The 16,546-nt window shown below is 46.3% G+C and overlaps 1 long non-coding RNA gene across 1 annotated transcript in view; it reads right to left on the bottom strand.

The window, feature by feature from the left end:
- Positions 1–4,016: 4,016 nt before the first annotated feature.
- Positions 4,017–16,546, bottom strand: part of LOC141052537 (uncharacterized) — a 49,711-nt gene continuing 37,181 nt past the window's right edge. Inside the window, exon 2 of the long non-coding RNA XR_012220832.1 lies at positions 4,017–6,569. This is a non-coding gene — a long non-coding RNA (uncharacterized lncRNA). The remainder of the gene's footprint in view (positions 6,570–16,546) is intronic.

The following is a 16,546-nucleotide window of genomic DNA, read 5'->3' on the forward strand; positions in this document are numbered from 1 at the left end:
AGCTCGCTTGCCCAGCTGCAAGTGTGCTATCGGAAAGAGTCTTCAGTGCAGCTGGATCAATCCTGACAGAAAAAAGGACCCGTCTGTCAACCCAAAATGTGGATGATCTAACCTTCATTAAAATGAACCATGCATGGGTTTCCAAGGATTTTGTCCCACCTTCCCCTGATGACACATAGGGTGACAGAAAAATGGCTTGCTTTGGTCCTCCTCTTCCTGGGACTTGAACAATTTCGCTTTTTGCATCAGCTGAATGTCCAACATCAACATATGCCACTTTCTAAAACTCCCTAACTGTGCTGCCTCCCCCCCATGGCCGGGGTCACCACCTAGCGCACGAAACCGTGCGAGTGCCGTTGCCCTGGACAGGTGGGAGGGCCGACTCTTGGGCGCGGGCACTGGCACAGGGTCCCTCATAGTGCAATCAAGTGTCTCTGACGGTGGTGGTGCACACCCGCCGTCAGACACACCGCCGTACTATGTGGGGCCCAGTGCCAGTACCGACGCCACGAGTGGGCCCCCCCTTGCTTGGGCAGGGCATCAGCATTTGCAATCTTTACCTCTCCCTGCTCCTCCGCTGTGTAGTCTGGGCCGTCAAATCCATACTGTGCCTGACATCGTTTGAGCCTGCTTCCTGATCTATAGACATATATTTTGAATGTGTACACTATGCTATCCATACATGTTATCCGGGGATACGGTACCCTTTCTCACCTTTGTGCAATCACGTGTAATCCATACTGGGCCTGACACCGTCTGAGCCTGCCTCCTGATGTATAGACATATATTTTGAATGTGTACACTATGTTATCCATACATGTTATCCGGGGATACGGTACCCTTTATAACCTTTGTGCAATCACGTGTAATCCATACTGGGCCTGACACCGTCTGAGCCTGCCTCCTGATCTATAGACATATATTTTAAATGTGTACACTATGCTATCCATACATGTTATCCGTGGATATGGTACCCTTTCTCACCTTTGTGCAATCACGTGTAATCCATACTGGGCCTGACACCGTCTGAGCCTGCCTCCTGATGTATAGACATATATTTTGAATGTGTACACTATGCTATCCATACATGTTATCCGGGGATACGGTACCCTTTCTCACCTTTGTGCAATCACATGTAATCCATACTGGGCCTGACACCGTCTGAGCCTGCCTCCTGATCTATAGACATGTATTTTGAATGTGTACACTATGCTATCCATACATGTTATCCGGGGATACGGTACCCTTTCTCACCTTTGTGCAATCACGTGTAATCCATACTGGGCCTGACACCGTCTGAGCCTGCCTCCTGATGTATAGACATATATTTTGAATGTGTACACTATGCTATCCATACATGTTATCCGGGGATACGGTACCCTTTCTCACCTTTGTGCAATCACGTGTAATCCATACTGGGCCTGACACCGTCTGAGCCTGCCTCCTGATGTATAGACATATATTTTGAATGTGTACACTATGCTATCCATACATGTTATCCGGGGATACGGTACCCTTTCTCACCTTTGTGCAATCACGTGTAATCTATACTGGGCCTGACACCGTCTGAGCCTGCCTCCTGATCTATAGACATGTATTTTGAATGTGTACACTATGCTATCCATACATGTTATCCGGGGATACGGTACCCTTTCTCACCTTTGTGCAATCACGTGTAATCCATACTGGGCCTGACACTGTCTGAGCCTGCCTCCTGATCTATAGACATATATTTTGAATGTGTACACTATGCTATCCATACATGTTATCCGGGGATACGGTACCCTTTCTCACCTTTTTGCAATCACGTGTAATCCATAGTGGGCCTGACACCGTCTGAGCCTGCCTCCTGATGTATAGACATATATTTTGAATGTGTACTCTATGCTATCCATACATGTTATCCGGGGATACGGTACCCTTTCTCACCTTTGTGCAATCACGTGTAATCCATACTGGGCCTGACACCATTTGAGCCTGCCTCCTGATCTATAGACATATATTTTGAATGTGTACACTATGCTATCCATACATGTTATCCGGGGATACGGTACCCTTTCTCACCTTTGTGCAATCACGTGTAATCCATACTGGGCCTGAGAACGGCTGGCGAGCTGTTAAGCAAGCTACAACACCTGTGGTTTGCACACGTAAGTTCTTCATTTTTTCAGGAATGACGGTTAGGCCTAATTCCGGAACTGCGGTTGACCTGCACTTACTGGGAAATCATCGTTCGCGGGTAATAATTGTAATCACAGATCCCCATCACTAACGTTGTTCAGCGGGTTATCTGTACCTGTAAGCGACAAACGCTGGCCTTTTCAGTGTAGCACACATGCAGCCACGGACATGTAAGGGCATGACACACCAGTTATTGGCCAATCTCACGTGCCAGAGCCTCGCGTGTCCCTCTAGTAAGCCGGACTCGGACCGCGTTCATTAACGGAATTAAGCTTGCAATGTGTGCATCTTTTTTGTTGCTTGATGGTTGAGGTTGCCCGTGTTGAGTCAAATTACGCCGCAGGCTCCACTCCTGGTGGTGCCCTTCTGGACATTCCTTTAAGGTTCAGCTTTGCAACCATACTGCCCACGTAAAACAAACACTTTGCCTTCATGAACACTGTTTGGAGGGTCGTGACTCGTGGGAATAACGCCGCCCAATCAGTTAACCTGCTAGAGAGATCCTTCGTTGCTCCCAAGCATGACATCACACTCCCTAGGAGGAAGGTAATGCCACTGTGGCGACCGTACTCCTGGGGGTGACACAAGTGCACTGATGCCCAGCCACTGCTCGATGAATCTGCTGGTACATTAACCCAGACCACTACATTCCCCTCGCACGCTACACGGCCTGAATCTGACCCTGATAAAACTCAGGTAACCTTTCCCATATACAGTTCCATCTTACACGTTGACAAAGAGGAAGCTGCAGATGAAAGTGCAGGTTCGGCCCACCCGCCGTCAGACACACCACCGTACTATCAGGGGCCCTATGCCAGTGCCGTCGCCAACGAGTGGGCCCCCCCTGCTTGCTCAGGATCACAGCACTTGCAAGGTTGAAATACTGTGCAGTGAGATGGAAGATGGGGACGACGAGGAGTCCAGACTAGTACAGGGATTCCCTAGCGAGGAGACTTATTTCATTGTTTTCAATGTTGGGACAGCAATTTTTGGGGAGCACTATACTCTGGAGAATGATAGATGGGGCCCACCATACACTGGAGCATTCCAAAGGTGGACATCAGACACTGGAGCAGCATTTACAGGGCCCATTATACACTAGAGCATTAGAAATGGGGCCCATTATATTTGGAGCATTATTTGAGCCCATAAGACAGTGGAGCTTCATCCATGGGGACCAACATATACTGTAGCATTATGTGGAGCTCATCATATACTGTTTCAAACATTATATGGGACCAATGATTCTGTGTGGAGAAATAGATGGGCCTCGTCATGAGATGTAAAAAGTGAAGTATTTTTCATTGTACTATACCGCTATTTCTCTGCCGTATCGGAGCATGATGAGTTGTGGTATGTGTTAAAGGGGTGCTCTTTCGCCCAGGGCACATGAAACCTGGAGCCAGCCCTACCCCCCACAACTTTAGCCAAGTAACCCACATTTTTCAGTGCGTAACTTGTATTATGAAGTTAATTAAGATTGACAAGCTTAAGTAAGAAGAATTGATGCTTTTGTCATTCAAATGGGCACTGTAGGTGTGTTTCCTGTCCTCCTCTCACTGCCGACTTTAATTCCCCATTGACTAACATTGGGTTTCGTGTTTCGGTCGCACCCCGACTTTTCCCTATAGTCGGCCGATTTTGCTCGCCCCGACTTTTGGAAAAGTCAGGTTTCATGCAACGAAACTCGACCCTAAAAAAGCAAAAGTCGCTCAACTCTAACGGCGAGACGTCGCGCTGCCGCGAGACCGTGACATTCTCGCGGTCATTCTCGCAAAGGATTACTGGGACCGGAGCGTGGAGAGAGGCGCGAAGGCTGTGCGGGACGTCGGAAGGTGAGAATAACAATATTTTTTATTTTAATTCTATTTTTTTACAGGGATATGGCATCAGCGCTAACGAGCACAGCGATGCCGGGCGCTCGGCGTCGCTGTGCTGATCGCTGGTGAAGCTGTCTGTTTAACAGCTCACCAGCGATCACATAGCGACTTATCAGCGATCCTGACACGTTGATATCGCTGTCGGGATCGCTGGTAAGTCGCTATGTGTGACTTCAGCTTTAGATTCTTTTTTCACACATGCATTATTCAGTAGCTTAACTAATACATATATTAGCGCTTTTACGGCTACATAAAAGAATAAGCAAAACAACAAAATTTGCATACAAGTCTGTACAATGCCAAAAATCCATCCTGCCAGGCCATTAAACCAATTTGCTGGATTTAAAAAGAAAAAAAAAAGAATGTGTTACCCCACCTGGAGTCTCTGTTTGCACTGTGTTGTTTTAACCATTGGTCTCTAAGTTCACCTATGTTGCCCATATTGGCCCTGATCTGGAGATTGCCAGCAGGGTCGATATAATTACAACAGGTGGGACCAATTATTTGACACATTCTTCCTTCACATTTGTACCTTAGGCCGTGGTGGTGAGAGCGCCGAATCCTAACCGCTAGACCACCAGGGATTAGCGGCCCATCTGATTACAGCCAATGAGGCAGATATATCACGGGGCACATCTTTTCCCAAAAACCTAGATTGAGTCCAAGTCTCATTGTGTATGCAGTGTGAGGTTAATACCTTCCATGGCTCCGGAGGTAAGGCTAAGTACGTCATAGTCTTTGCAGATACTGGGCTGTGTGTACAGATCCAACAGTCTTTCGGTTTCTGTCCTTCCATGTCCTTTATGAGAAGAGCATGATGCCGAATAAGTTTGTTGTCCCAGTCAGCATTCAAGTGTTTGTCCTGTGTCTCTGTAGAGTGCAGTAACCCTGCCACTGCCAGCAAGGTGATTAGGAGAACAGTCATTCTGCTGTTAAAAGGACCTTCTTGGCATGGATCCAGGTGGGCTTTCCCTCAAGGTTCACTGAGGTGGATGTGATCAGCTGGACTTGGAAGGGGCCGTCAAATCGTGGGTCCAGGCTCCTTCTCACGTGTCTGCGTATAACCACCCAATCACCTGGATTCAGCTGATGCACATCTGCATAGGCATTAGGATCTGGAATGGATGAGAACACATGTTTATGCACCACATTAAGTCTTTCCTGCAAGGCCTGAACATAGGCTGTCATAGAACCGTGTTGCATTTGTAGCACCTGTGGGAAGTACAGACCAGTCTTTAGTGCACTACCAAACAGGACTTCAAAGGGAGACAAGCCTGTGTTTCTATTTGGAGTGTGTCTGACTGAAAAGAGTGCTAGAGGCAAGCGCTCAACCCAGCTCTTTCCTGTCTCTGCCATGGCCTTTTGAATTTTCAGTTTAAGTGTCCCATTTAGTCTTTCCACTTTCCCACTACCTTGTAGTCTATATGGTGTATGAAATGCTTGCTGTGCACCCAGGGCCTGCATGACTTCCCTCATTATGTCTCCTGTGAAGTGTGTACCCCTATCGCTCTCTATGGTTTCTGGGACACCATACCTGCAGATTAGTTCTTTCATCAGTTTGTCTGCAGTCATTTTAGCATTTGCACATTTTACCGGATAGGCTTCCGGCCAACCAGAGAAGAGATCTACACATAGGACAATTGCATACACTCCTACCTTGGTAGCTGTATGTAGTCAATCTGCAGTCTCTGAAACGGGTAGAGGCCTAGGTGTCGCTTTCTTAGGGACTTTTTCTGTTTTACCTGGGTTGTGCTGTGCACAGATGAGGCATGATTGTACAAGTTTCGTGGCTGCGTAACTGAAACCAGGAGCGATCCAGAAGGCATCTACCATGGCACCCATGTGACTTTTTGAGGCGTGAGTGGGGCCATGTGTTGCTTGCGCCATGCCATGATTGGGAACAGGGACTTCGGTATGCACAATTTATTCTTATTCTCCCATACTCCGTTTGAGTTCAGCTCAGCTCCCAGTCTCCCCCGGTGTACCTTCCCTATTTTGTTTGGGAAGCCTGTTGCTGGAGAGATTTCAGGACATCTAGGCTCAGTGTGGCTGGAATACGCTGACTTCCCGCCACCGTCCAATGCTCCCTAAGCTACTTTGCTGCTACTTTAGCAGCCTCGTCCGCCCTTCTGTTGCCCTCTATCTCGACGGAGTCACCTTTTGTGTGTGCTTTTACCTTGACAATGCCAACCTGGACTGGTAACATCAATGCTTCCATCAATTGTTTCACCAGCTCTGCATTTTTAATGGGCTTACCGGCTGATGTAAGGAACGCTCTGCTTCTCCAGATAGGGCCATAATCATGGGCTATTCCCCATGTATAGTTCGAATCTGTGTAAATATTAGCAACTTTAACTGCACCAGCTCTACACGCCTCAGTAAGTGCCTTCAACTCTGCCTCCTGTGCCGACATTTGAGGAAGGAGTGGTTCAGCTCGGATTACCTCATGTGAGGATACTACTGCATATCCAGTGTAGAATCGCCCATCCTGGTGGTATCTGGAGCCATCTACAAAAAAGAAAACTCAAAATCTGCGTAGGAACAGGTTTTTCATGAACGTGTGCAAAACCCACTGTCTCCTGACTCATCAGTCCTATGCAGTCATGTTCATGCGTCATGTTAAAGTATTCTTCCTCACTTGCTAATGCGGTCACCAATTCCCCCTTTTCTGAATCCACAGGCAGGAGGGTGGCTGGATTCAGAAGGTTACACCTTTTGAGAGTGACATATTCAGGAATTAGTAGAGCACATTCAAGTCTGAGCTGTCTGGCCATAGACAGATGTTTTGGTTGAACTTGTACAAGTATGGAATGGATGTCATGTGGGGAATAGATTGCCAAAAGAAACGTCAGTGTGATCTCACATGCCTTTCCTAGTAGTAGTGCAGCTTATCCAAGGCCCGCAGTAGGTCACCAAACCTAGGAAGGTGCGTAGATGCTGATGTGACCTGGGTAGAGGGAGATTTTGAATTGCCTGTTTTCTGTCTTCAGTCAGGTGTCTCGTCCCTTTGGCAATACAATGTCCCAAAAATGTCACCTTTTGTTTGTAATACTGTAATTTGTCACCTTGCAGCCCTTTTCTGCTAAAAAAAAACATAGCAAGGAAACTGTAGCTTCCCTGCAGGACCTCTGGTCCAGGCATAACAGCAAAAGGTCATCCACGTACTGTAATAGTACAATCTGCGGAAGAGGTGATTGCCACTACTCAAGGATCCCTGCCATCATTGCTGATTAGATGTCGTAGGGGATTTCTTTCCCCCTTTGTGGGAGGACTGTCCAACAATATTGTTTACTATATGAGTAAAGGAAAAGATACTGTCAGCCAGGGTGCAGGGGTACAGAGAAAAATGCACCCGCTAAGTTAATGACTGTGAAACATTTTGACATCACTGGGATCTGTGACAGTATTGTGTGTGGGTTAGGGACAATTGAGGTCACACTTTCAGTAACATCATTAATAGCCCTTAAGTCATGAACCATTCTATAAGTGTCAGGGGAACCCTTCGGCCCTTTTTTCTTAATGGGATACAAAGGGGTGTTGCAGGGGGAAGATCTTTGCACCAGAACCCCTGCCTTAACATACTCTTCAATATCTCTGCTCAGGGTCATTGATTTGGCTAGGCTCAAGGGGTATTGCTTTAAACAAGGAGGAGTGGTTCCTTTTTTTCAATTTAATCATGACAGGGGGAATGGGCAGCCGACCCACATCAGTTTTTCCCCTTGCCCAAACAGTGTCAGGCACCTGTCCCATTTCCTCATCCTCAGACATTTTGGTGTCAGGTGTTAGTTTCACCGTTTTTGTCATATACACCATTGCTGCAATCTTGCACAAATGTTTATCTGAGAGGGGACTTGTGACTGTAATACCCTCAGGAGAGTACTGTATGGTGGCCTGGATCGCACTCAACACATCTGCTCCCAGTAAATTCATAGGGGTATTGTCACTAACAATAAGTTTTGTAAGCATCTCTTGGCTATCTTGTAATTTTAGTCTTATTTGTTTAGTCATAGGGGCTTCTGTCACTTGCCCCTCTACCCCCACACATTCCACAATCTCATTAGTAATCATGTCTGGCATTATCAAATCTTTGTGTACCACAGCCCCGGCTGCCCCAGTGTCAATCAAAAATTCTGCCTCTTTCCCTCCCGGCATTGTTATGGTGGTCATCAAGGCAGGACCAGGTCCGGAGGGGACAAGAACAGGGCACACATTTGTCACTGGGTTGCCAGTTTCCTAGTCTGTATGTGGAGGAGGTGGAAGATTGGTCTGCTTACTCTCCTTTATAGGGTTTTTGCAATGGTTGGCGTAGTGCCCATTCTCACCACAATTCCAGCACCTCACTGTTTCTATGTCCCTAGGTCCCTTGCTACGTCTCCACTGTTTTCCTTGTGTTCCAGCACACATGACAGGTTGTCTTATCGTCCTTGTTTGCTCAACTTCTTTAGCTACCTTAAGGAGGTCTTTCGGATCTACATATCTCCATTCAGGTCTGGCTGTCTGTACTGCGTCTCGTAAGTCTTTGTTCATACCGTCAATGAATGCATTCACCAGTATTCTAACATCAAGTGGGTTTATGCAAATGTAACCCATATCTGCCCATTTCAGCTGTAACCGTCCAAAGTACATCTCTGCACTCTCTCCTTTTTGCTGTGTCACGTTAGTCAGGAGTACAGACTGCTCTGATTGTTCCATTGTGGCCCATTGTTTTAGTGACTCACAGTACGTCTCCCCAGACCGTGCAGATTTATCATCCATGCCCCAAGCCTGATTCTTTGCCACATCTGTGTGTGTCTTAATTATATGTCCTAGTGTGTCACCTGCCTTTAAGCTCACCAACTTCTCTAGGCCTGCCCAGGTACACTTATGTTGTGAGTTCATTTTTCCCTTCACCATTGAGGTCTGATGAACTCCCTCCTCTGGTGAAGGAAGGTAGTGAGGCTGATTACCAAACACATGGGCAGCTAGATGATGACTGGGTGGCTGGAATTGAGGACTGGATATAAGGCTGCCGACGCCCTTCTTCCTGGCTGGTGATTTTCCTGCTGGATTCTTGGAGACCAGTCTGATTCCTGCATCTCTAAGCTTAGTTTTTCTGCTCTGCTTTGTACACTTCAGTTTTGTTTTTGTTTTGCCTTGTTTTTTGGGAGTTCTGCCATTCCCGGCCGGGCGTGAGCTGAATTCCATTTTTGTCTCTGATCTGTTGATTTTTTGCTCTGTCTTCAGAATATACCTGAGTGCTGATATAGTCTTTTGAAGCCTAGCGTCTTCAGGGCCTGTTTTTCCTATCAGTCGGTTGGCTCATTTTGATAGGGGTTTTGCGGATGGCAGACAGCAGCTTTCCTATCCTGTCCTATGTAGTTAGCTTGGGCCCCATCATTTGCTCAACCTATCATTCTATCTGTGTTAGTGTTTTCATCTTGCTTCACCGTCATTATATGTTGGGGGCTGCCTATTGCTTTGGGGTCTGCTCTGGGGCAGTTTAGTTTTTCCCCTTTCTGTCTTTAGGCTATTTAGTTCTCTGGCTGTGATCGAGGGGTCTAGGGCACCGTAGGAACCCCCCACGGCTACTGCTAGTTGTTGTGGATAGGTTCAGGGGTCTGCAATCCGATAGCTGCCAACCTCCCTGGTTTTTCTGGACTTAGCTGGTATTTTGTTTTTTCCTCCTTCGGTGACTCATCATAACACACTTATATGTCTCCTGTATTTCCTTTATGTGTCTGAAAAACGGGAATGGTTGGTTTTCAGGGTCAGGCAGCTGCCCCAGCAAAGCTAGCTGGTCAGAGGGGCTCCAGGGATAATACACCTGTATCTTTCTTATTCTAGTTGCCCTTCTAGGTCCTGATGTGGTTGGTCATCTGATGTCTACTGTCAGCTTACTCCTCAAAGGTCAATGTCCCAACTACCCACTAACCACACTATTATGTCAGCTTCTTTTGTCACTACATATGATCTTGTGTGGACAGGATTTAGCGCAACTCGCTTAGGTCAGTAGCACAGGTCACACAAGTAGCTATTCAGTCTGGGTTTGTCCGAGTCGAGTCTGACCACAGTGTTTACAAGTCCATCTGTTTTGTCTGGGTCTCTGGTTAAACTTTGTCAACCAAAACATTCATAATACACCTTCCACACTGCTGCACATTCTCAAACATCATTTATTCACTTGCTATTTTCTTCCCTTGTCTGTGCCTTTTGTACATCCAAACATTCACACTCTGGTATTTTAGCCTTTTTCACTATTGATCCCACTTGTTTCACTGCTTCCTTTCTTCTCTGTCTTTTACAATTTGCATAGCTGTCCTGGATCCCATTACGGGCACCGACTATACACAGAAAAAGTTGCCCATGGCTTCAACTTTTCCTCCCGACAGCTCACCTTTCTTCTGAAATGCCCCTCTAGTGTGCCTGACTTTGTCTTACAGTATTCTAACAAAACCGTTGGCACTACCCTTTGTAGATCGGAATGGTGCACAAGTAGGATCCCAATCCGTGAATATCAATACATATAAACTTGGCACACACCCAAAGGATGATGTTGCAAAAATGGTGATTTTAATAGATGGCAGTACATACATAAACGTTTCGGTCTATGTCCTTCATCAATGTACTGAAAAAATTAAACAAACATGACAAAATAAAAGAAAGTATTTACAATAGAATATCAAGGGTCTTTTTACACAGAAAAATTACATAATATGCTGAGACATCGGTCACATTATGGCACAAAGTGTAATATGCTAATGAGGGCACAATCATGGAGACAAAGATCAACCTATAGAGAAGAGGCACATACCGTTAGAATGTACTGTGAGCACTTAGTGAATGGGTTTTAAGGAAAACCTGAGAAAAGGGGGGGGGATGGAGCTGTTAAGACAACCATCCAAATTAAGTGAAAGTGAATCCTATGTCACCAAAAACTCAGACATACCAATGCTGCAGGGAGGTAACTATAGCCGTCCCACTGTGGGAAAAGAGAAAACGCTGAGTGATTGCCAAGAGGGTAATGTCCATACTGACTAGTTGTGTGGACAAAAAAAGCAATCTTACCGTGCAATTTTGTGGCGTGTGGATGCGGTATCCGCCGCGGATCCTATGGCGCTACGGTATGGGGAAGGTGGCGGTGTTATATAGCCCGGGTACAGTGCTGCTTAGCCTATCGGGCGCGCGCCACCGGAAGTGGGTGGGCGCGTGTATGACTGACGTCATCCGGCGCTTCAGGCGCTGAGAGGAGACGTGGATGGGGGCGTGTCGGCATAAGGCCCCGGAAGTGTGTCACAACCTGTCAGGCTAGAACGCTGTGTGGTGAGGAGGGATAAGTTACCGTGGTTACAGACGCAGCGTTAATAACAGAAGTGCCAAGAGTGGAAACAGTGGTTGTTCAGTGATTGGTGGTGAAGATTCAACAAGAGTTCACAGTTGTGGGTTCTGTAATTGAAATAAAACATCGTTAGTCCAAGCAAAATAACATGACATAATAAAATAAAAAATGAAGAACGGAAGAATAACGGAGTTGTATACAGTAACAACAGTACTGGTATGTCATAACAAGATTACTAGTATGAAATTCAGAACATTAGGATTGGAGGAAAGCCTGTATATCATAATCTTTATTTAACCCCTTGGGTGCCAGGGTATTAAGCTCATGAATCCAAAAGGCCTCCCTTCTTTTTAAGATGTTGATACGGTTACCTCCTCTACGTGGCAGATGGATTTGCTCTATGACTTGAAATTTGAGTTGGGCAACAGAGTGACCAGCAGTAACAAAATGGAAGGGGATCGGGAGAAGCATATTCTTGCACCTAATAGTAGACTTGTGCTTTGATATGCGATCCCTAATATGCTGTTTAGTTTCCCCCACATATAGAAGGCCGCAAGGGCATTTGATGAGATATATAACGAACGAGCTATCACAAGTGTAGTATTCACAGATATTATATTTCTTGCCCGTGTGGGGGTGATAAAAGATGTTGCCTTTCTGTACATTATTGCATTGCATACATTGTAGGCAAGGGAATTTACCGAATTTGGGATTAGAGAGAAAACGTTGGTGTTTAGGGGGGCTAGGAGAGCCGATGTCAGCTTTAATTAGAATGTCACGCACATTGCGTGGTCTCCTAAAGCTTTGTGCATATTATGTAATTTTTCTGTGTAAAAAGACCCATGATATTCTATTGTAAATACTTTCTTTTATTTTGTCATGTTTGTTTAATTTTTTCAGTACATTGATGAAGGTCATAGACTGAAACGTTTATGTATGTACTGCCATCTATTAAAATCACCATTTTTGCAACATCATCCTTTGGGTGTGTGCCAAGTTTATATGTATTGACTTTGTCTTACAGGCCACACTTAGCAAGTCAGAGAGAGCCTGCCAAGGTGTAGCGGGAAGGCTCCTTGCCTCTCACTCGGTAGACCTACAGGATGTAACGAGAAGGCTCTCTGCCTCTCACCCGTTAGATCAGCTAGCTAGAATAGGAATAGGCCTTTTTCCTTCCAGCCCAGCTCCATGGAACGTGGGAAGGCTGCTTCAACTTAGACAGCTCATCTTTCTTCTGAAATGCCCTTCTGTGTGCCAGGACCTCTGTCTTACAGCCCACACATAGCAAGTCAGAGTGAGCCTGCCAAAGTGTATCCAGAAGGCTCCTTGCCTTCGCCTCTCACCCACAACAAAAAAAACCGCTGACTAAAGTAAGAAGGCCCAGGTGTGATAGGCCTCTAACCTACTTTATCAGCCATATAGTCGGCTACCTCCTCTGTTGATCGACAACATGCCATACCAATTAACCACACGACTAGAAGCAGGTTCAACCAAACAATCACTTACATTTTCCTTCTAAGTTAATCACCATATTTTACTTTCAACTTACAACTTCAACTTACAAAATTTAATTCCACTTCAATTAAGTACTGTTGCTTTAAAATGCACAAATCTAATAGCGAGAATTTCACCAAGGACAACCACAGAGAATCTTGAGCGCAGCTCTGTGCCCCCTCCCATTAGACACTCAGGAGAGATAAGACGAAAGGAGAGCGAAACCGCGCAGCCCTTTCATTCCCCCTCCCATCAGAATGTAGTGTCCTTCATAAAGTAACAGAATGCCATAGCTCTTTAGACTTAATTAAAATCAATTTCTACAAAAAAAACTCAAAATCACGAGATTTCACTGTAAGAGCAGGTAACTGTATAATGTGAGTAATCGAGTATTACCCTTTTCTGACCAAATGCATCCAGGAAACTTTACAATGTAATGCCACATATAACACGAGCTATATCATTACTCAATTCATTCAATCTCAGATGTAGATTGAAATATCCATAACGCGTCTGTCCGGGATCTCCCACAAAAACTAGAAAGGTAACAATCTCTTGACACAAAATGATGTGTGATGATTAGTGTTGAGCGATACCACCCGATATTGAAAAATATCGGATCGGATTGGATCAGCCGATCTCCAAAAAGTATCGGGTATCGCCGATTCCGATCCCGGAAGTCCCATTCAAGTCAATGGAACAGAAATATCGGAATTAAAAAAAACCCTTTCTTTCCACTAAGAATAATGTAGAATGTATTGTGGGAGGTGTAGGAGACATTAAAGCCATAGAAGTTTAGCCCAATCAAATGGAATAGCAGGACTTAATTTTTTTTTTTTAAAGGCGTTCGGAGTTACAAAGATATTGACTATGTTAACCTCTTTTATATTTTGTCAGATATGTATGTTTCACTACTTCCATGCTCTTCACCTTCTTTTTTACTTCTCCCACACTTTCTCCTTCATCATCCTCAGCAGCAGCATCTTTTCCATCAACTTCTTCTTCACCTTATTCATCTTCTTCTTCACCTTCTTCCTATTATTGTTTTTTTTTTACATTCTACATATTCTTCTTATTCAACTATTATTCTTCTTCATATTCTACTTCTTTATCTTCTTCTTATTCTTCTTCATCATATTCCTATTTGTGACAGGCATTTCTGTAGTTCTTATCTATAAAAGTTTGAAGATTACACCTTCCGTTCTGCCTGTCACAAAAGATTTACAACAGGATTTGTCCGCATTCAGTTTGGCCTGCAGCAGCAGGCATTTTCCAGGGGCACCACGAGGAGGAACGGACTCACCCCAATACACTGCTTAGTCTTCTTCTGCTTATAATCTAGATAATATCACTTGCTCTGATTTTTAGTCTTATGCTTAATGTTCTTCTGCTTTTGGTTTTTCTGCTTCTTGGTCTTCTGTCTCTTGTTGTTCTGCATCTTGGTGGTTGTCTTCATGTTCTTTGTCCTCTTGGTCATCTTCTTCAGGGTCATCTTTTTGGTCTTCTTCAGTGTGGTCTTCAGGGTAGTTGTCTTCAGGGTCGTCGTCAGGGAGATCCAGAGTGAGAACCAAAAACCATTTCCACAAGCTCGAACTTGGAAAAGTAGCAGAAGGTACAAGAAGGCTGAGGAACTGCTGAGAACCAGCTGACGGTACTGGAACCCGGATGGTTAGCAGAAGGAAAAAGAGCAAATGGAACTAGCGAGGACCAGCTGACGTTGCTGGAACCCGGAGGGGCAGCATAAGGAACAAGAGCCATTGGCACAACCGTGGACCAGCTGACGGTGCTGGAACAAGGTTACTAAGCAGGAGACACCTGTGCTACAAAGCACTACCAAGGACCAGCAGACGTTGCTGGAACTCGGATACCGAGAAGGAGGCACCTAGGCCAAAGGCACTGCCGAGAACCAGCTGACGGTGCTGGACCCGGATGGGTAGCAGAAGGTACCCATGATAAACAAAGTTGCAAGGCCGTGAGCAGGCCGCAGTTACCGAAACCCACAGTCCTACAGGGGGTGCTTGTCCTATTGGCACTACGGAACCAGCCTTTATTACCAGAACCCACAGCCCACATAGGAAGCACCTAAACTGCAGGCACCATAGACTCGGCTAACCCGACCGCAGCACGACCGGACAACGAGTCGGTGGCAAAGTGACGTTGACACTACCCGGAAACAGCAGGCGTGCTGGAACCAGGCTGGGCAGGAGGGAGTACCTGTGCCAAAGACACTGCCGAGAACCAGCTGACGGTGCTGGAACCCGGAGGGGCAGCAGAAGGAACAAGAGCCAATGGCACAACTGTGGACCAGCTGACGGTGCTGGAACACGGTTTCTAAGCAGGAGGTACCTGTGCTACAAAGCAGTACCGAGGACCAGCAGACGTTGCTGGAACTCGGATACCGAGAAGGAGGCACCTCGGCCAAAGGCACTGCCGAGAACCAGCTGATGGTGCTGGAACCCGGATGGGTAGCAGAAGCTACAAGAGTCAATGGAACTACCAAGTATCTGGAGCATGTGTTTTTCACATTCCCACTACTAGTAATGGGAATGTGGACAGAGCAGGAGACATTGCCGGACACACATCAGGGGATCAACTGACGTGAATGGGCCCCAGTAACACAGGAACAAGTGTGGATTGTGCAGACGCCACTTCTGAGCAGCAACTGGCGGGGTTGGAGGCCAGGGGAAATACTAGAGACAGTGGAGCCAGAGGCCTAAGTGGAGCACGGTTAAAAATCTGTAGTAGTGTGACTGTGTAGGCAGCAGGAGACTTTGTCGTCCACACAGCAGGGGAGCAGCTGGCGTTACTGAACCCCACTAACACAGGAGCTAGTGTGTTTTTCTCTGTGAAAACGGCACTTCTGAACACCAACTGGCGTTGTTGGAGCCCAGGATCAAGCATGGAGCAGGCTGAGGCCTGCTGTTTTTTGAATGTGGAGGCAGCAGGAGACTTTGTCGTCCACATAGCAGGGGAGCAGCTGGCGTTACTGAACCCCACTAACACTGGAGCATGTGTTTTTCTCTGTGCAGACGGAACTTCCGAGCAACAAATGGCTGTGTTGAAGCCCAGAATCAATCATGGAGCAGGATGAGACCTACTTGGAGCAAGTAGAAAATAAGATGTAGTGTGATTTTGGAGGCAGCAGGAGACTTTGTCGTCCACACAGCAGGGGAGCAGCTGGCGTTACTGAACCCCACTAACACTGGAGCTAGTGTGTTTTTCTCTGTGAAGACGGCACTTCTGAACACCAACTGGCGTTGTTGGAGCCCAGGATCAAGCATGGAGCAGGCTGAGGCCTGCTGTTTTTTGAATGTGGAGGCAGCAGGGGACATTGCCGTCCACACAGCAGGGGAACAGCTGACGTTACTGAACCCCACTAACACAGGAGCTACTGTGTTTATCTCTGTGAAGACGGCACTTCTGAACACCAACTGGCATTGTTAGAGCCCAGGATCAAGCATGGAGCAGGCTGAGGCCTGCTGTTTTTTGAATGTGGAGGCAGCAGGAGACATTGCCGTTCACACAGCAGGGGAACAGCTGACGTTATTGAACCCCACTAACACAGAAGCTAGTGTGTTTTTCTCTGTGAAGACGGCACTTCTGAACACCAACTGGCGTTGTTGGAGCCCAGGATCAATCATGCAGCAGGCGGAGGCCAACTTGCAGCAAGTTTTAT

The sequence above is a fragment of the Dendrobates tinctorius genome, unplaced genomic scaffold (assembly GCF_039654945.1).
Source record: "Dendrobates tinctorius isolate UK_male_01 unplaced genomic scaffold, ASM3965494v1 ptg000161l, whole genome shotgun sequence".
NCBI lineage: Eukaryota > Metazoa > Chordata > Amphibia > Anura > Dendrobatidae > Dendrobates > Dendrobates tinctorius.